This window comes from Schistocerca serialis, chromosome 6 (genome assembly GCF_023864345.2).
Source record: "Schistocerca serialis cubense isolate TAMUIC-IGC-003099 chromosome 6, iqSchSeri2.2, whole genome shotgun sequence".
NCBI lineage: Eukaryota > Metazoa > Arthropoda > Insecta > Orthoptera > Acrididae > Schistocerca > Schistocerca serialis.
The window spans coordinates 648,346,109-648,367,649 of record NC_064643.1 but is presented as its reverse complement, the minus strand read 5'-3'; the positions used below and the strand labels follow the sequence as shown (position 1 = coordinate 648,367,649).

The 21,541-nt window shown below is 43.8% G+C and overlaps 1 protein-coding gene across 1 annotated transcript in view; it reads left to right on the top strand.

The window, feature by feature from the left end:
* LOC126485089 (piezo-type mechanosensitive ion channel component) overlaps nt 1-21,541 on the top strand; it is a 699,946-nt gene that overhangs the window by 76,566 nt on the left and 601,839 nt on the right. The gene's annotated exons all lie outside the window — the stretch shown is intronic.

Sequence of the window (21,541 nt, the reverse complement as noted above, 5' to 3'; positions counted from 1 at the left end):
ATTGATAATAGTTTAGTTCATGCTCGTTACTACAGGTAACATTTTATGTATCGTGTCATTTTCCAGATGACTAATCGTGCCACTGTTATCGGAAGAGTCAGTAAAGCTGTCGCAGTGCTGTACCATGCTCGGTCCTGTTAGAGATCGTATGCGGTTGCATTCCTCAGCTCTTCCAACTGATTTATATGGGACCTATAGTGTAACGCGGATCTCAAACCGAGATGCAACTTCGCATGTTTCACATTAGTAAACCATCGTCAGAGATGGAAGACAGAAAATTCCTCGGATGTACGGGAAATACATCAGAGACAAGGGTATCATCAGGAGTGCTCCAGGGACGTGTGATAGCATCGCAATTGTCATCTATATATATATATGCATAAATGTTTTGGCGGACAGGGTGGGCAGAAATCTGCGGTTGTTCGCTGATGCTGTGGTGTACAGTAGCGCATAGAAGTTGAGTGAGCTTAGGAAGACACAGTTTTCTGGTTGTGTGATGAATGGCAGCTAGCTCTAAATGTGGGGAAAATGTAAGTTAATGGGGATGAGTAGGAAAAACAAACTTGTAGTGTTCGGATACAGCATTAATACTGTACTGCTTGAGACAGTCTCGTCGTTCAAATTTCTGGGCGTAACGTTGCAAAGCGATATGAAATGGGATGAGCATGTGAGAACTGCGGTCGGGAAGGCGAATGGCCGACTTCGATTTATTCAGAGAATTTTAAGAAAGTGTGTTTCATTGCAAAGGAGACCGTATATACGATGCTGGTGCGAACTGTTCTTGAATACTATTCGAATGCTTGCGATCCGTATCAGGTCGGATTGAAGGAAGACTTCGAAGCAATTCAGAGGCGGACTGCTTGTTTTGTTACCGATGGGTTCGAACAACAAAGTGTTACGGAGATGCTTCGGGAACTCAAATGGAAATCGCTGGCGGGAAGGCGATGTTCTTTTCAAAGAACACTACCGAGAAAATTTAGAGAACCGCCTTTTATTGTGACCATTAAAAGAAATTAGGGCTCATGCGGAGGCATATAGACAGTCGTTTTTCCCTCGCTATATTTGCCAGTGGAACCGAAAAGGACACGACTAGTAGTGCTACAGGGTACCTTCCGCCACGCACCGTACGGTGGCTTGCGGAGTATCTATGTAGATATAGATGTATCTGTACCTTTGGCTTTGTAGTCTTTGTACTATCGTACTTTATTTTCTTTTTCGTCTTTTCTGTATTAAAATTAAATGTTCCCCCCTGGAAAACTTAATTTATTACCTCTTGAAGCTTCTTCGTTCTTTAAAACTCAAATTTTTACTTATCTAAAAAGAAATTTTCCCTTCTTTAATTTTTTCCTTTCCCCTACCGATGACTTGAAAGATGTAGAATATTGGGATGTAACATTCTTGAGCAACTGAGGCACCTGTAGGAGGTTAGCCAACCCGAAATTCACTTCAAGACTGTGAAACAGAAGGAAAAAACAAGAAACAAAACAAGGAATATTACCAGGATGAATCATTTACCGCCATTGAGCGTTCGATGTTGCCTAACGACGTAGCAGACTACAATTGTGTGCCGTATCGGTTTCTGAACTTTTGACAGTCTCAACCACTCAGTTACGCAACCACGGGTCACGTCAGCTGTATTGCTACCCTCAGTTCCTCCACCCGTCCCTGCATTTATTTCTAGACTATCACTTCTGGGACGAGTGCAACGGTGACAGTAGCTAAGGACAAAGATAGCCCATACCCCGGGGCATCCCTGAGCTCCGAGGAAAAGGAAAGATATAGTTTAGTCAGGAGTTTTTCTTTCAAGAAAATGATTTAAAAGTCGGTAGTACGCAGGTTTTAAGATCGGAAATGGAGCTTTTTTATGGCTACTTACAAGTCGCCGTTCACCTTCCAAAATATTAAAAATACTCCATACCTCCAAGTGTAGGTCCCCCCCTCTGCAAACTATCGTATGGGCGCCGTTGGCTAGGGTTGTTTCCGGAAGGAACCTTTCACTCTAGAAAAGAGAGTAAGACGCAGGAGAGACGTAACTAGCAGGTAAAAGCTTGGAGAGGAAGCATGCGTGCATGGCTAGCTCATTTGGAAAGAGCATTGCCCGCTAAAGACGTCAGCCTGGCTTCGATTACTGGCATGGAAACGGATTTTATTTCCTAGAACTGTTTTTGCTACTTTCTCTTGTGTTGTCCCGCGTCGGCGCCGGATGGGCATGATTAGGAACGATGTGGTGTGATTACTTTAAGGGGTAGCGATACCCTTCATGTCGCCACCCCTTCCCCCCCCCCTCCCCCCCCCCCCCCTCTCGGGACGAAGTATGTGCACCTCGACTGTCTGCATGCAGCGTCATTCATGCGAAAGTGAGCAAAACTTCTCCGAATGGGGTACCAGTCCGGTATTCACCTAGAGGCATGTGGGAAACCGCATAAAAACCACATCCAGGCTGGCCAGCACACCGACCCTCGTCGTTAATCCGCAGGACGGATTCGATCCGGGGCCGGCACACCTCCCCGTCCCAGAAGCGCCGCTATAACACGCACAGTTATCCGGGAGGGACTCTGTATTTGCTAGGACGTTCAGTAACAAGGTTGTTAAATGAATATGCACGTCCATACCTCGCTGGATTGTTCTACGTGACTGTTCACGTAGTTAAGATACTTATCGGGGAACTGGCTCTACACACCGTCATCGTTGAAAATTATCGCCTGTCGTGATAACTGCCTGGTGAGAGTTCTTCTCGTGCCGTCATCATCATGGAAGTGCAAGTGTCGTCATCGTTGCCGCTAATGACGCCTCAGTCAGTATGACGGTCGGCCACTTCACTCCCCGCCGCGAACATTCTCACGTCTTGAAACGAACACTCACACACGCCTACAAGCTACTGATTCACGTATCGCCTAGTCTCTAAACATCACGGTTTTAACGGTGTTTACCAGTCTCGCACTTAGCACATTCGAAATTATTCGTGTGCAGTTGAGACTCTCTTCATTCTTACTGACCGTCGGTCCTCTGATACACAGTTATATGTAGATGGTAAATGCTCCTTGCGAAAACACTTGTGTTAGCGCCGCACTGCAGCGCTACCGGGACGACTTACATTTCGGACCACCTGTCACTCTGTTATTTGGTGCATTACCTCTCTTTCAGACGTAGCACTTACGCAAAGAGTGCGGAAATACGAGGGGCGTTTGAAAAGTCCGTGCAAAAATAAAAACTACTTATTTATTTGGGGTCAACTTTTTTATTTATGTTTTGACATAGTCTCCTTTTAGACTTATATACTTCATCCAATGCTGTTCTAATTTGTTGATCCCTTCCGAATAATAGGAATTGTCCAAGTCTGGAAAACAGCTATTAGTTGCTGCAATCACCACCTCGTTTGAATAAAATCTTTGTCCCGCCAGCCATTTCTTCAAATTAGGGAACAAATAGTAGTCTGAGGGAGCCACGTCTGGAGAATAGGGAGGATGTGAAAAGAGTTGGAATCCTATTTCCAAAAATTCTGCGGCCACAACTGCTTAGGTGTGTGCCGGTGCATTGTGATGGAAAAGGACTTTTTTGCGGTCCAATCGCCGGCGTTTTTCTTGCAGCTTGGTTTTCAAACTGTCAAATAACGTTGAATAATATGCACCTGTAATAGTTTTACCCTTTTCCAGATAATCGATGAGGATTATCCCTTGCTCGAATTCCAAAAGACAGTCGCCATAACCTTTCCGGCTGAAGGAATGGTCTTCGTCTTTTTTGGTGCAGATTCTCCCTTGGTAACCCATTGTTTACATTGTTGTTTGGTCTCATGAGTTTAGTAAAGTACCTGTGTTTCATCCACAGTGACGAAACGACGCTTAAAGTCCTCCTTGCAACACTTCACACGATTCCGTTTTTGGTCAAACGTGAGCAATCGCGGAACCCATCTTGCGGATAGCTTTCTCATGGCCAAATGTTTATGCAAAATGTTATGTGCCCGTTCATTCGAGATGCCCACAGCACTAGCAGTCTCACGCACCTTAACTCTTCCGTGATCCATCACCATATGGATTTTATCAATGATTTCTGGAATCGTAACCTCCACAGGGCGTCCAGAACGTTCAGCATCACTTGTGCCCATATGGCCACTCCGAAAATTTTAAAACCACTTATAAACAGTTCTAATCGAAGGTGCAGAGTCACCGTAATGTTTATCAAGCTTCTCTTTAGTCTCCTGAGGCGTTCTGCTTTTCAAAAAGTAATGTTTAATCACCACACGAAATTCTTTCTCGTCGATTTTTTAGACAGTCACTCGACTTCCTTGATTCTCACGAATGTCAGACACAAAGAAATAGACCAATATGGCTGAAACTTGGTGTGCGTTCTTTCCAAAGATGCTATTAACTAAGCATGACCTCGATACGCGCGGGTGGTGCCATGCCTCTGACTTCGCACGGACTTTTCAAACGCCCCTCGTATATATTGTCCCATCCTAACTCTTAGCGTATGCCACTCAGAAAATATACTTCAGATGCTTAACAGTTCTGTAAAGAAGCTCGTACTGAAAACTGCTATATTGTCCTGCTTATCTATTACCTTTACGTTAACATAAAACGTCACTGTTGAGACTATTTTTCTCTCAGAGACTGCCACCAATTGGCTGCATTCTGCTTTTCGGATCACCAAAAAAAAAAAAAAAAAAAAAAAAAAAAAAAAAAAAAAAAAAAATTCTGTCGTGAAATGTCAGCCAACTTCCATGATGCGTTTTAGAGAGTAGCCGCCGTTGCTTTCTTCACTGCACTAACCAGGGGCTGGTATAACTTCCATTTGCGTCTTCTCACTGTTAAGAGAGTGTTTTCAGCTTAACGCAAAGAGAGTTATGTCGTAACGCCGACAAAGGAAAGTCATTTTTGATGTTGTAAGTTACTTCGTCAGTCTGTACGTCAATGCAGAGGATACGACTTCAAACAGAATGTTACGCGTTCTTCTCATGTTTATTTTAGATGCATAGTAATTACAGGAACGAAGAGAATAGAAAGTAGAATTTAGGCTGTCGGATGTTGACAAGTTTCTGCGTACTGGCACCGCGTCATTGTTGCCAGATCTTGCAATACGACATGTGTATCCCTTTGCTGAGGCCTCCTTCCGGGGAGTGGCAGCAAACTGTGAAACACTGTGCATCCACTTCCCAGAAGATGGCCTCAGCCAGTAGAACAAAACCCTGTCTCCTAAGCTCCTGGTGAGAATGATCCAGAACTATTAAAATCAAGAGAATAGGTTTTCAAGTGTTGTGCTGCAGAATAAAGCCGAAGATCAGATGGACAGATCAGGTAACTAATGAGGAACTGAATCTAATCAATGTGACTAAAAGAGATTTAAGGTTGATACGACATATCCTGTGACACGAACGGATAGTTAATGTGATACTGGAAATAAATATGAAGGAGGGGGCTCGATTCCCGGCGGGGTCAGGGATTTTCTCTGCCTCGTGATGGCTGGGTGTTGTGTGATGTCCTTAGGTTAGTTAAGTTTAAGTAGTTCTAAGTTCTAGGGGACTGATGACCTAAGATGTTAAGTCCCATAGTGCTCAGAGCCATTTGAACCATTTGAAGGAGGGGGCAAAATTGTAGAGGAAAACCAGCACTTGACTACAATAAGCAGTTTCAAATAGATCTACAGGGGTAGACGAAACCATGGAAACACAACGCATAATCATCCTTAATACGGTATAGGTCAACCCATGGGATTAAAAACAGCTTCTAATCGTCTCGGAATGGATAAAAACAGATCCTGTACGATTTTTAAGGGAATCTTACATCATGCAAAATAGTGATAAGTTCAGGCGCCGATGATAGAGTGGGCAGCGATCACGCACCTTTCTCTACAAAGTAGACCACAAATATACAATAATATTGAGATCTCGTGCTCACAGAATCAGTCTTGATGCGAGTTGTGTGAACAGGGCCCCTGCCATCTTGAAACACAATATCACGAACGGGGAACAAAACATTGTACCATGTAAACGAGCTAATCAGCCAAAATGATCGTAATCCTCGGTAGTAATACGACCTCGCAAAGTACCATGGGTATCCAGGAATACCACGATGGCTGCCCGAATAACCACCGAGCCCCCGTCATATTTCATTCATTGGACCTAATCTCTGCCACAAGATGGGAACAGTACGAAACAACACTCATCCCACGAAAGGGCTTTCTTTCCTTGCTCCTTTGGCGGATTAATGAATTCGGCATCACGTTTTTCTGTTACGGACATTTTCACAACTTATGAGTGACATGAAATGTACTCGTAGTTGCGAACACGAACAACTGTCAGCTGTATAAGGGAATGACAATGAAAATTTGCGCCGGAACAGGACTTGAACCCAGATTTCTCGCTTTACATTAGGTATCCCCTTAAACGCTTTGGGTATCCGTGCACGATTAACGCCCACATTCAAGCTTCCATATGTCTTCGTTTCTGCATCACAATTTGTCCTCGTACACACAGTTTGTGATTCCCATACAGGGGAGGACATTTTAATTGAAAATTGCTGCCTGGCATCAACGGATAAATAAGATATTGCATGCCTACAGGCACTGCAACACCGTACTTATGAATGGTTCTGGAATTCCAGATCCCCCAGCATTCCCTGCTTCTGGGGCTTCCTTCCTGTTGTTTTTGTCCTCACGAAATTCATGAGTGCGAGTGCTCATGCAGCGACTTCTAAAACTGTCGTTCTCTTATTTTTCGTCGCACTCCTTTTCAATGACGCTCTGTCACGATCACTCAGCACACACTGTGATGTGACTCGGCGGAGCCGGCCGGAGTGGCCGAGGGGTTCTAGGCGCTACAGTCCGGAACCGCGCGACCGCTACGGTCGAAGGTTCGAATCTTGCCTCGGGCATGGATGTGTGTGATGTCCTTGGGTTAGTTAGGTTTAAGTAGTTCTAAGTGACTGATGACCTCAGATGTTAAGTCCCATAGTGCTGAGAGCCATGTGAACCATTTGACTCGGCGGATGATGTTTTGCCGCTTTCCTGTATGCGTTACAAATTTTAGATTCGGTACCTGTTAAGACACCCAACACGTGTTCCTTGGTTACGGAAGCTCCCACAATACGAGCACCAACATTCTGCGCAAACTCGAATTCACTTAGCTGCGACATAATGCACTCACAACCACACAGAATACTGTTCTGACCACGAGTGACACCTGCAACGTACTGAGGGCTTTACGCAGGTGCCGTTCGTGGTCAGCCACAACAGCGCAACCCGCAGACTTGGCTGGAATCTGTATTTATATTCGAGGATGAATTCTCGCGGTGTTTCCGTAAGTTTGTGCAACTGCTGCACACAGCAGTATTGAGGCAGACATGACGAAGCTTGCACAGGATGGACTAGCGTGGAGAGCTGCTTCGAGCCAGTCTTCAGACTGAAGACCAAAAGAAACAACAATATAATGGGGTAGCAGTAGTTCGCTCCCGGGGTCAGTGAACCGCAGCGGCCCACAAGGAAGCGGCGGCAGTCACAGCTGATGCGGCGTCGCGCACCGATGCCGCCACCACCAGGGACAGGCGACCCATCCCGCGTCACGCACGCAACAACACTGTTTCGTCGATACTCTGGGACACCGCTCCTCCCGTCACCCTACCGGTAAACCATATTCTCTGCGACACCGGAGCTGACCGACTAAAGGCAGTGAGACCGTACCGTCTAACACCATATCTCTAATACTCTACTGATGTATTTTGCTTTTGTTTTATTTAATGTTACATCGTTGAGCTTCTGTAAATGTTGTTTGATTGAATAGATAACCCGAAATTGTATACTCCTTTCTTTGTAAAAACTTTGGATGTCATGGTTTGATTCTATGTAATGTAGTATATCTGTCATTTAAATTCTTTGTCTAGATTGGAGGGAGACAAGACTTACTGTATACATTTGGAATTTGGGTGAATAATTTTTTGTAGAAATACTAATATGTGCAAATGTTCTGTTTTATTTAAAATGTTTGTTTGCTGTTATGTAAACTGCTGACCTTCACTTGGGATTCTTAGTTATTCTGTGTGTAAGAGGTAGTGTGGTTCCCCTCAGGTACAGAACTGTGTAGCGCGCGCAAATTGTGGTTGGCCTAGGTAGAAAAGGTGGAACCAAGAGTCAGTCGGGGACGACCTACCAAACTGTGCACTGCCATGTAAAAGTTGTATATTGTGCTGGTTCCGAGAGAGGCTTTTTCTGCCACTTTCCAATGCCTCGGATGGACGGATAAATAGCTGGAACGACTCTGAAATTGGTATCCATCATCGCCACCAAGAAGGGACAGAGCCCAGCAATTCTGCCTGCAAATCCACCTACCAACATGCAGCTGCCACCACGTTGCGCAATCACTGTAATGGAATACTATAATAATGTACAGTGAAGGATCAGCTTATTGGATGTGTTAGTGTGCTCGAATATAAGATAACTTATAATTGAATTCATGTACCTACCTTGATTTTTTCCCTAACACAACACCTCTGAGGTTCCTCTCCATTTAAACTATGATTACCGAGTGTCCTAGTTTATGGGAAAAAATGAAAGCCTCAGAACATTAAATAATGTTGTTTGATCTTTGGTAAGAGGGAAGTGTTCAGATTTACTGTGGATTTAGTGAAATTGTGGGAGGTAGTAAATGTAGTCTTGTGAAAGCCTCCCAGGGATGGAAACAGTCTAATTTAATTCTTTGTGTAGTTTCAAAGTCACCTATTTAATCATTTACTTCAAAGTAGAGGACTGTGGTAATAAAGACAATTTGCAGTTTACTTTAAAGATTAAAAGCTCATAAAACTGAGGCTTATAAAGTGTTGCTTAGTTAATGATCATAGTGCTGCCTGTAGTAAATTTTAAAAGGTGAGTCAGCTTCTTGTAAATTTGTCAACATTGTGTCTCACTGCAGAAAAAGTCGTGAATTGCAGTTGTGGAAAGCTATATTTGCTTGTTAAGCACTTGTTTCTTTCGGGCATTGAAAGTGCATAAGTAAGTAAGTATCTTTGTTTGTGTGTTGTCATTTGTTCGTTTCTTTGTCGCTGAAGTACTGTTACACCTTCAGTTCTTCAGATACCCACTTCAGACGTTAGTGTACATTGTTTCTTCTTTGTCGTGATTTTACGAGATTTCATTTGCAAACGTACTTAGTGATTCTCTCTCTCTCTCTCTCTCTCTCTCTCTCTCTCTCTCTCTCTCTCTCTCTCTCTCTCCCCTGCGTTTTTTTCTGTAGTACGACTTTTACCGAACTGCAGTGAAACGCAATTATATTTGATTTTGCAGTAATCTGTCATATTGCCGTCATATACTTTTATAACAACATAGCATTTGTATAGGAACAATGGGAAGTCGTCTGTGGTCTCTTCTAGGAGGACTAAGTCTGTGAGAAACAGGAGGCCACCAATAAAACTATGTATAACAGTTCTCAAGCCCAAAAGTATTTGTTTTTCCCATTATTTAAATACAATTTGGATATATAAATTTGAAAATGCTGGAAATGACCTACACCCTAATCTAATTTCACCATTCTTTTATGTTAGGTAGTCTTTCTTGAATTTAAGTCTAGTTTCAGCATACAAAATTCTAATAACTAAGATAAGCTGATTGAGTACCCCATATAGTTCCATTGCTTTCTTAGTGTTAAAGCTTTTTATAAGTTTAGGAACGAAACTTGAATTTATAATTGGTATTTTCTCACTTATTCTTCTCCCAGAATGGAACCTTCTGTTCTCTGCAATCTCATTACGATATTTTGGAATACACATCTTGACGTTGTCGTGTCCATGTTTGTTTAAAATAGGTTTTTTTTCGGTGGGGACCGTCTTGAGCGAAACACAATGTTTTCTACTTTTACCTAGACATGTTTTGCCGAAGTTAAAGAAGAAGAAAGAAAAGAACTCAATGTTGATGCTGTACCTTCAGCGAAACACGTCTGAGTAAAAGGAGAAAAAAATGTTCTCTGTTCAAGGCAGATCCCATCCAAAAACAAATTCCTTGGGCTATCGTTTGTACCCAGAGTTAAAGTAATAGCTGGAACAAGGTGTTTTGTCTCATGCTTTTAACGATGAACACAACAATACATTCCGACCATGCATGTGATGTTTATGTTTTCTTTCAACTTTAGTTAAAGGCAATGAGTTATCTTTGTTTCATCTGGTGTCTACGATGTTTAAACAAGGCCAGGAGCCTTTTTATTCTTTGTGTCTCTCGTTGATATACTTTGTTTCATCTCACTAGTATCAATGTCATAGTTAATATTTTAATTTACCTATTTTTATGTCATCTCAAATTTATGCTTCGAAAATCATTATAAGAGTGTAGCAGACGGTACTTTGTATTGCACTAGTGGCGAAGTTTCCCTTGATCCATTCAGCCTGCGCCGAGGGAAGAAAGGCTGCACAGATTTCTGTGCATGCGGTTGTTGCAGTAGTAGTAGTAGTAGTAGTAGTAGTAGTAGTAGTGTGTGTGTGTGTGTGTGTGTGTGTGTGTGTGTGTGTGAAAACAAACCATTAAGAAACCGTTCTTTCTACATTCTCCCCATTAGTTACTCCTGCCACGTAGGCATTTATACACTGAAGAGCCAAATAAACTGGTATACCTGTCTAATATCGTTTAGGGCCCACGTTAGCACACAAAGTGCCCCAATACGATGTGGCATGGACTCAACTAATGTCTGAAGTAGTGCTGGAGGCGGTGACACCATGAAGCCTGCAGGGCTCCCCATAAATCTGTAAGAGTACTAGGTGGTGGAGATCTCTTCTGAACAGCACGTTGCAAGGCATCCCAGATATGCTCAATAATGTTGATGTCTGGGAGTTTGGTGCCAGCGGAAGTGTTTAAATTCGGAAGAGGGTCCCTGGAGCCATTCTATAGTAGTTCTGGACGTGTGGGGGGTCACATTGCCCTGCTGGAATTTCCAAAGTTCGTCGGACTGCACAATGGACATGAATGGAAGCAGGTGATCAGACAGGATGCTTACGTACGTGTCACCTGTGAGTCATATCTAGACGTATCAGCGGTTCCATATCACTCCAAATGCACACGCCCCACACCGTTACAGACCCTCCATCAGCTTGAATAGTCCCCTGCTGACATGGAGGGTCCATGGATTCACGAGGTTGTCTCCATATCCTTACACGTCCATCCGCTCGATAGAATTTGAAACGAGACACGTCCGACCAGGCAACGTGTTTTCAGTCATCAACGGTCCAATGTCGGTGTTGACGGGCCCAGGCGAGGCGTAAAGCTTCGTGTCGCGGTGCGGTCATCTAGGGTACATGACTGGTTCAAATGGCTCTAAGTACTATGGGACTTGACATCTGAGATCATTAGTCCCCTAGACTTAGAACTACTTAACCCTAATTAACCTAAGGACATCACACACTTCCATGCCCGAGGCAGGATTTGAACCTGCGACCGAAGCAGCCGCGTGGCTCCGGACTGAAGCGCCTAGAACCGCTCGGCCACCAAGGCCGGCTACAGGAGTGGGATTTCGGCTTTGAAAGCCCATGTCGGTGATGTTTCGTTGAAGGGCTCGCACGCTGACACTTAATGATGGTCCAGCATTGAAATCTGCAGCAATTTGCGGAAGGGTTACACTTCTGTCATGTTGAACGATTTTCTTCACTAGTCGTTGGTCCCGTTCTTGCAGGATCTTTTCCCGACCGCAGCGATGTCGGAGATGTGATGTTTTACCGGATTCCTGATATTCACGATATACTCGTGAAATGGTCGTATGGGAAAATCCGCACGTCATCGCTACCTCGGAGATGCTGTGTCCCATCGCTCGTGCACCGACTGTAACACCACACTCAAACTCACTTAAATCTTGTTAACCTGCCACTGTAGCAGCAGTGACCGATCTAAAAACTCCGCCAGACACTTGTTATCTTATATAGGTGTTGCTGACCTCAGCGCTGTATTCTGCCTGTTTACATATCTCTCTATTTGAATACGCATGCCTATACAGTTTCTTTGGCGCTTAAGTGTAGAATTAACAAACCTTAATATGTTTGTCACGTCTCCGGTACTAGCCAACCCAGTTTTAAGAACTGTATCGTACCTACTACATTTTCACTTAAAAATGTTATTAATAACGAAGTTAAAACTATGAGAGGCACGCTACCCCTGCTTTTTCATGTTTTCAAAAATGTAAAATTGTGTGTAATAAGATCCACAGGTAATTCTTTACCACTATTTATGAAAACAATAATTTCTTTATTCAAAAGATAGTGAGAAGTAACCTGTTAGTGAATTCCAATTAACTTTCGTTTTAAATAGTAAAGTATTTAACTGAGAGGAACTTAACCTGTGACCAGCTCATAATTTTGCAGTGAACAACATTTATAATTCTATGTCAATTAGGAAAGTGTTTGAAAAATAATACTTAACCTATGTCCAATTTATGATTCTGCAGTGAATATTAATAGTAATGTTATAAAGACCATTCAGTGTGAATAAGCCCTGAAAGTAATAGTGTTTCGTTATTTGTTATATTTTTGCAAATAGTTTGTGCTACTCTAGCTGTTAGTTCCAACCTTAACGTTAACATATGCAGGTGTCAGAGTTCATTGCATTCGCGTGTGGTAAAGTATAGGTTGTATTTATCCGTTAAAGTTACTCATACCTACTTTCTTAAACAAGAACGTTAATCTTCCTCTTGCCTAATTAGGCTGGCGACCGTTTTCCTTATTCTTTAAACAGTATAGATAGGTAAAACATTATTTGTTACTGTTTAAATATTTACGTATTTCTGACTTTCGCTTCCGATACGCCACCTCCGTTAGGTACAACACGGTCAACATAACAAAATTACTCTCAGAGGGTAACACTGCTCCGTCGCGTTATACCATAATTGATGTAACAAGATAGTTTTATTTCACAACCTGCCTTCAACTTTAAGGTTATGGTATAGTAGTAGCAGACGGAAGAGTTATACGGTGACTTTTCCGTGACAGGACAATTTGTTCTGTTGGGGCATAGTAAGTAATAAGCCAAACTTGGTATTTGATTATATAAGCTACGTAAATCCAGTTGTAGTGTTATAACCGAGTCTATATTTATGTATCTACGTGTTACTTAATCGTTACCGTATGGAAACCAACCTATAACTAGAAGATTATCTCGCCAACATCTATTAGTACTATTAGCTTTCTCTTGTGTTATCGATTAAAGTTTGGTTCGATAGGGAAGTAGGTGTCAGACTATACAGGTCAAAAGATCCGGGGTTCAATCTTCAGTTGGAACTAGGTTTGGGTTGTTTCGGGGAAGAGACCAAACAGCGAGGTGATCGGTCTCACGACGTTAGACTTTTAGCTGTCATTTCCGTGGTTGCTAGTAACGATTGTGAAATAATTAACAGTAACATGTTTTACTGAATACGTGTAATTCCTTCTTGAAAGAGACAGTTTGAAGATTTTATAAAACAAACTGCAGTCCCAAGATACCGTCTATGACGTAACAAAGGCTGGTATATACTGTACAGACCAGTGTTCACTGGCAGATAAATCAGAACGTTGTAGAGTCAAAAGATGTGACATTCACTTGGTTGAACAATTACCTGTACAGCAAGAAGCTGAAATTCACTTTCCTGTCCCCACCGACAGGAAATTAGCTCGCACCCGGAGGCTATTCCACAGGCTGTCATTCCAGGACTGCTTACTTCCATTGAAATTGACTGACTTGCCTTTCACGAACGTAGCAGCCAAGTCTAAAGCGTCTATGTTTGTAACTTATTCAAGCGTGATAAGTGTTACAGAAACTCAAGTCAGGACCAGAATAGTATAATAAATCGTGTTCCTGAGATGAGCGGATTTGTAGCCTGACTCCCAATTGCTTTTGCCGCAAGTCTGGTCCCTACGGGTGGCTTGAGGGAAGCGTCTAATATGTGCGTTTGCCCATTGTCTGAAGCAGATTGCTTACAAGCGAAGACCTTGCTCGCCTCACCACACACTTTAGCTAATCAGCAAGGGCGCTGATAGCCATGCCATTGAGTACCCTGAAACAACAACAACACGGGATAGAGGAACGATCGTTGGAAACTCATAGTATTCGGCAAACTGTACAGTCGATTTTAAAACTATTTCGTAATTCCGATTGGTTATTCTTTTAAAATATTTGGGCTATGTTGTATCGTTCGATCTAGTCATTCATTGTCACACCTGTGCAGTGGAGTAAACATAAAAAATTAAAAAAAAGCAATAGATGTGAGGCAACCGAGGAAGGATAAAACTGTACATGTTTTTATATATGGGAACGAAGACCCAGCGAAGGGAGAGCGTCGCCGAATGAGGCGCAGCTGTTAAAGTCTGACTGCGCCCACACAGTTCTGTGCGGTCACGGGGACGAATTTCCGCGCTGCCTAGACTCGTGTCTGGAAGCGCATGGGCCGACGTCTGTTTAATTCCTTAGGCGCCTTTCACAGGGGGCAAATAACCTATGCGACTGCTCGACGGTGATAATTACAGGGCTGTGTCGTATCTAACTGTACGTGCTCTGCCCTTGTGGGAGGCGACGCAGCAGTTACGGCATTAGCAACGTATTCGGAACGGCGAACACTACTAGAATCGTTCGGTGAATTCCAAAATCCAGTTTTGCCTGTGGTCTGATAGAAAAATTGTTAACATTTGGACAGTACGTTAAGTCAGTAAGCGTATCGAAATCGTGAATTCAATCTTCAGTGACCATACTGACACCGAAAAGGAAGAAGGTAATAAAGACTAAAATACTGAACTAGGTCTTCCAAAAATTTCTTACCGCGGAGGTGTCGTTCCTCCTCTCAACGGTCACACGAAGGTCATAGCAGATATTGCTATGTATGCTCGCAGAATAGAAAATCAGCTAAATCGCTCGACAGGATAAAGACACACACAGGCTGGATTAGACGCGTATGAAATTGTACAGAGATAATGTGAAAGATTATGCTCACCTCGTAGCAGTAATTTATCGTAGATCGCTGGAGCAACGAAGCGATTGGAAAGCAGCCCACAAGGCCATCACAGTTTCCAAAAGAGGGTCGTCGGACATGCGAACGTAATTATGAACCTACATCGTTGACGTGAAGCTATTGAACGAGAGATGCTCAATAAGTAATGCAACACATTTTTTTTCCTGAAAGCAGGATTCCAGTACACCATATCATTCCCCACTCTTTTGGCTATAAAATCGTATTTTTCAACATAATCTTCGTATAGTGCAAGAGACTTAAGGGGAGGGGCTGTATGCCCGCATGGTACCACTGTACTGGTCGACGTCGGAGCCGGCGTTTTGCTGCGTCAACAGCCTCCCCATCGTCCACGTACTGCTTCCCTTTGAGTACATCCTTCATTGGGCCGAACGGATGGAATAAGAAGTTGCTAGATCCGGGCTGCTGGATGGGTGAGGAAGAACAGTCCAGTGAAGTTTCGTGAGCTTCTCTCGGGGGCGCAGACTTATGTGAGGGCTAGTATTGTCGTGCATAAGGAAAACTTCGTTTGCATTTTTGTGGCGACAAACACGAGGTCGTTTCCACTTTTTTCTGAGGGTACCACAATGCACTTCAGAGTTGATCGTTGCGCCGTGAGGGAGGGCATCGAACAGAGTAACACCTTCCGAGATCCAGCGACATTCACCATTACCTTACCGGCAGAGCGTACGGCTTTGAACTTTTTCTTCGGAGGAGAGGTCGTGTTGTAACATCCCAACAGAAAAAATAATATAATATTCTCATTTAGTATAGCCTCCCAACAGAAAAATCTCGATTAAGTTCCCAATAAAAAATTTCTTTCCAGTAATAAAATTTCAAGTTTTAATGTGTTCTTCCATTAAAGACTGACTGCATATCGAGATTAATAAGTTTTGACGTCAGCAGCGCTGCGTCATGGCCCTGTGAAATCATCCTGAATAAACTGAAAAATTCTTACCTCACAGTGATGTCGCAGGATAACGGTATCTATAAAGCTGCTCCTATAAGATATTTTTGGCACAGCCCAGTGCAATGCTGGCCACTGGATTTTCATTTACAGGATAACAACTGATTTTCTTTTGCTTAATCAACATGAGTATGCACAGGAAAAAGTTCGTAAAATCTTTAAACACAGATAAATGACTGGCAAAAGTTTCCTTCAGAACAAAGGTTATTATTGAAACATTTCTGCAATGAATTACATGGTATTTTAACATAACAATTGTGGTTAAATCAGTTATGGCAGTTAACATATGCGCCCGATAACAAAGAACAGTAATAATTTTTTTTATGTTATACCACGTCGCTCAGGCACCGCTATCGTTCTGCACGACCGGCCCAACACATGTCAACCGCTGCACCGCCCTGTCCGAACTCCAGAATTCAAGTGCTCTGTGCAAGCTACAAAACACGACTGCTCTCTCTCCGAGCTACTAAACTCGACTTACTGCCAACACTGCTCTGACCTGCGATTCTGTTGTAGCATAAATATTCCATATCGCAGGCAGCACGTGAGCAATCCACCGAAATTACATCTGCTCAAGTGCGCTAGCGAATAGTAATGAACCCCTTACAGTGTGCCGGCATTCATGGATTGCCGTTTTGTTTCTGGTTCGAAGTGATCAACCGATGCATTCACAAGTGACGAAGTTCGACAAAAGGTTGTCTCGATCAGCCTCGTAACACGCAAGCAGTTCAGCACAGGTCGTCCCCCCTTCGATGCTCTTTACGGTCTCCCGTCAGCCGGCTAGGAACCCAGTGGGCGTCACACCCAAACTGGTGGACGGGCGTCAGCACTACCAATAGATACAGCCAGTTCTGCAGCGAGTTCTTTGACTGTAATCATCCGTCTTTCGCCACGAATGAGAGTGTCTGCACGTTCCAACATTGCAAGAGTCACAGCGGTGTGCGGCCGGGCGACCTTGTTGCGCCGATAACAGAACGGACGCCTCACCAACGACCCTACGTTTTATGTATTTATTCTTTTTACCACTGTCAGGTCTCCGCAGACATCCTACAAGCGCCTATGAATATCTGCAATGCTCTGGTTTTCCGTCAAAAGAGACTCAACACTCTACTTGGAACGCGCCGCCATTTTGAAGGCAACGTATAGCGTCCCCATATTTCGGAACTTCATGAAACAATTGGGGCTGAACCGGGAATATTCCACGATGTCCCACAACAAATTCGGCATGTTTTCGACCGAAATTGGCGAGATAAAAAATGTTGCATTACTTACTATACGCAATACAGAATGTGTTATAACTCTTTCGAAGAATGAAAATCACTACGAATCAATATGTTTACCTCAATCATAGATACTACGAAACTTGATATCTGTGGTAGTAAATGAGAGCTAGATAGCCGTAGACAAGGGTCCGAAGCTGATGCCGTGTTCCTCGACTTCCAGTAGGCATTCGATATTCCTCCGTACTGTCGCTGTTTGAGTCCCTGTTCGGCAGCACAACTTGAACAAGATGTCAAACGTCCTACATACAACTCGTAGGGCAGAAATAAAGTTTAAAGAGTGCAGTGGAAAGCAAAAGTGTTGATGGAGTCGATATGTTCGCTGGTGAGGAAATGGTTAAATATTCAGCGCAGGAGAGGGAGAAATGCCGCGCGGGATTAGCCGAGCGGTCTGGGGCGCTGCAGTCATGGACTGTGCGGCTGGTCCCGGCGGAGGTTAGAGTCCTCCCTCGGGCATGGGTGTTAGTTTAGGTTAAGTAGTGTGTAAGCTTACGGACTGATGACCTTAGCAGTTAAGTCCCATAAGATTTGACACACATTTTGGGGCAGAAATGCGCAGCGCTAGAATGTGCTTGGCAGGTGACGTTTACGCACGTCGTTGCGCAGTACTCGGAAGGATACGCCTAGCTATAGCGTTGTAGGGAAGGACGCACGTGTTTAGTGGGCGGTACCTGGGCACACACGCCAGAAAACACCTGTGCCGGTAGCTCGCAATCACCGGCGCAGCTGTCAACCCAGACCCACTGCTGCGCCGCGTGACAAAGGAAATAGCCGCACGTCGCGCGACGTTGGCAAAATGTTGCACTACATTTTGGTCCTCCGAAGCCAACTTCATAAAGTCGTAATAAATACACAGTAAACGAAAAACATCATGCCTTCCCAAACCTCATTCGAGGCTCATCAATACGAAACGACATTGATTCCCATTTGTAAGACGTAAATCCGTTATGATACTGATTTCGCAGAGCGTGGTGATAATGTATTGTCTGCCCAGCGTAACGTGAGTGCCGTAAAATTTCACAACGCCTTAAACATATCGAGTGTGCTCGTAGGCGGCAGATGGCGCACAAACTGAGAGAGCTGGTATTATGCTGTGGGGCTCAGTTTTTCATTTGGCACGGTGTTGCAGAAACGCTTTTCGAGGGGGAAAAATGTATGCACTCTTAATAATGGCATTGAGAGTTCTCGAAGAGTGCCGCTATGCCACGTCTGCACTGAGGTGACGAAAGTCAAAAGCCATGGCTTGGCGATACACAAGGTATAAAACGGCAGTGCATCGGCGGAGCTGTCATTTGCACTGAGGTGATTCATGTGAAAAGGTTTGCCACAGGTTATGGCCGCACGACTGCGATTAGCAGACTTTGAACGCGGTGTGATAGTTGGAGCTACACGCACAGAACATTCCATTTCGGAAATCGTTAGGGAATTCGATATTCCGAGATCTGCAGTGTCAAGAGTGCGCCGGGAACACCAAATTTCAGGCACTACATCTCACCACGGAAAATGCAGTGGCCGACGGCCTTCACTTAACGACCGAGAACAGAGGCGTTCGCGAAGAGTTGTCAGTGCTAACAGACAAGCAACACTGCGTGAAAAATTATGAATGACTGTGCTGGTAAACCTCTTACGTTATTTCATTTTCAAACAGCTGAGCAAAGCTGAACGTACTCAGACATTTCTCTCTTTACTTGTTCTGATCATCACTAAACTTAACACACAATATTTTTTTAGCGCAACGCAATGTGACTTCCAATAATCGCTATAAAAGAATGGCCCTGACTAACATGAACCTATACCTTTCATGAATCACTTACCTGACAAAAATCTTCGTTACTCGAACTACTGCAATACAGCGAGCGCCAATACTGCCAGCTAAATAAAAGGTTCTAACTACTGTAGGCACTAACTACTGATGGGCGTAGTTAGCAAATGAAAGATTTTGATAGAGAACAAACCGTGTATTCACCTTAATAATGTTATATATATATATATTTGGACGTGCGTCTGCCAGGAAAAGGAAATTTCCTTTTCCTGGCGGACGCACGTCCAGATCGTGCTCACATAGTAATCTCTCAAAACTCTGCAACTCTCTCCACATCCACCACTGCTGGCAGCTCACCTCCAACTGCACAACGCTACGCTCTGTTCACATCCAGCCGCCCAACACTACAGTAGCGAATATTCCAACAATACCAACCAACCACAGAATGCACGCAGCAAAGTCAGTGATTTTCATACAGAGCGCTACGTGGCGTAATCAACATAAAAATCTAACTAGCCGACTTACACGACGAACATATCCGTTAGGGCAGTGCAGCGAAATTGACCGTTTATTGGTTGTGGCAACATACGAGCGACTCGAGTTTTCTTGGTAACAGCACGATATCGCCTGTAGCGCTCTGCTGAACTCGTGGTCATATCTGTTGGACCCAACGCGACTGGAAAACCGTGGGCTGGTCAGATGAGTTCCTATTTCAGATGGTTAGAGCTCATGGTAGGTTTCGAGTGCGGCGCAGACCTCACGAAGCCGTGGACCCAAATTGTTAACAAGGCGCTGTGCAAGTTGGTTGTGGCTCCATAATGGTACGGGTTGTTCAAATGGCTCTGAGGACTATGAGACTTAACAGCTCAGGTCATCAGTCCTCTAGAACTTAGAACTACTTAAACCTCATTAACCTAAGGACATCACACACATCGATGCCCAAGGCAGGATTCGAACCTCCGACCGAAGCGGTCGCGCGGTTCCAGACTGAAGCGCCGAGAACCGCTCGGCCACTTAGGCCGGTGTACGGGCTGTATTCACATGGAATAGACTGGGTCCTCTGGTCAAACTGAACAGATTATTGACTGGAAATCGTTATGTTTGACTACTTGGAGACCATATGCAGCCATTCATGAACTTCATCTACCCAAACAACGGTGGAATTTTTATGAGTGACAATGCGCCATCTCACTGAGTCACAATTGTTCCCGACTGGTTTGAAGAACATTCTGGACAGTTCGAGCGAATGATCTGGCCACGCAGATCGCCCGACATGAATCCCATCGAAAATTTGTGGGACATACTCGAGTGGTCAGTTCGTGCACAAAATCCTGCACCGGCAACATTTTCGCAGTTGTGGGCTGCTGTAGATGCAGCACGGCTCAATATTTTTGGAGTGGGCTTCAACGACTTGTCGAGTCCATGCTACGTCGAGTTGCTGTACTACGCCTTGCAAAAGGAGGTTCGACGCGATGTTAGAAGGTATTCCATGACTTTTGTCATCGCAGTGTGTGTCTGCCCAAGGCAGGTATTTGATTCGTAAAGTCTGTGCAGAACTTCACATGGACTGCGCCGAACCCTGGGGCCTTATTTAGTGTTAGCGTACTGATTGGAATGTAACTCGTCGTACCAGCGGAAAGACTATGAAGTGATTAGAGTGATAACATATTGTTTATTGACGATTTCGATCAGAAATTCAGCATCTTGCTACTTAGGCAGTGTGTAATTTTACAAGGAAAATATAAGTCTAGACGCTTCAGCACAAATTACTAACGATAAAGTTTCGGATACTGAAAGCGTTGGCGAAAACTATTCTCCCGACAAGCTATGCAAATCAGACTCAACATCAGGAAGAATTGCATTTCAGACAGAATTATTTTTCCTTCCTCATGTGAAGTTACAAACTGCACCGAATTTAAATTTTTATGTCCACGTTTTGTCGTGGGGCGCATCTGTTGATTTTCGCAGCAGAGACAGTATACACCGACACCAGTCGTGAGCAATGAAACTCCATGCAAAACAAATTCCAGCTGGGCAGATGCTCGGCTGGCTCAAGACGCGGGCATAAATTATCGCACTTTGTTTGCTTGCTAAGATGCCATCCAGCTATCTCGATTTCCGGCAGTTTATTCACTTGGATGGCGCAGTACCCAAGTTTAGCGTTTGCAGTTCTTCTGATTCACTTCATCGTTGCGCTGTGAATAGTGAATTTGAAATGTGGGGCTTTGAAGGAAGCAGTTAATCGGACGCACCTTCTCTGTCGAGTAGCTCAGCGAGGAAGGTTTCTAGCAGTGGACACGCCTTGTCTCAAGCCTTTGGTAAACATTTGCCATTCCTTTGTGTGTTCCTTGTCACATTCTACCTCAAACAGCTGTCTTTGATTTCTTAATAGTATGGAGCGTTTGTACTTGAACAATGAAAATGTATGCCAGAAACTGAGATAAGCGTCGAGATCCTTAGAAAGAAGAGATCGCATGGTACCACATATTTCGAGGTGAAAATTATGAGTACGGCCATGCGGTAACACATATGTATGGTAATGCGTTCATTTACTGCAAATGTATTTACTAATTGCAAAAATTTATGTTACCTGACGAGTGATGTCG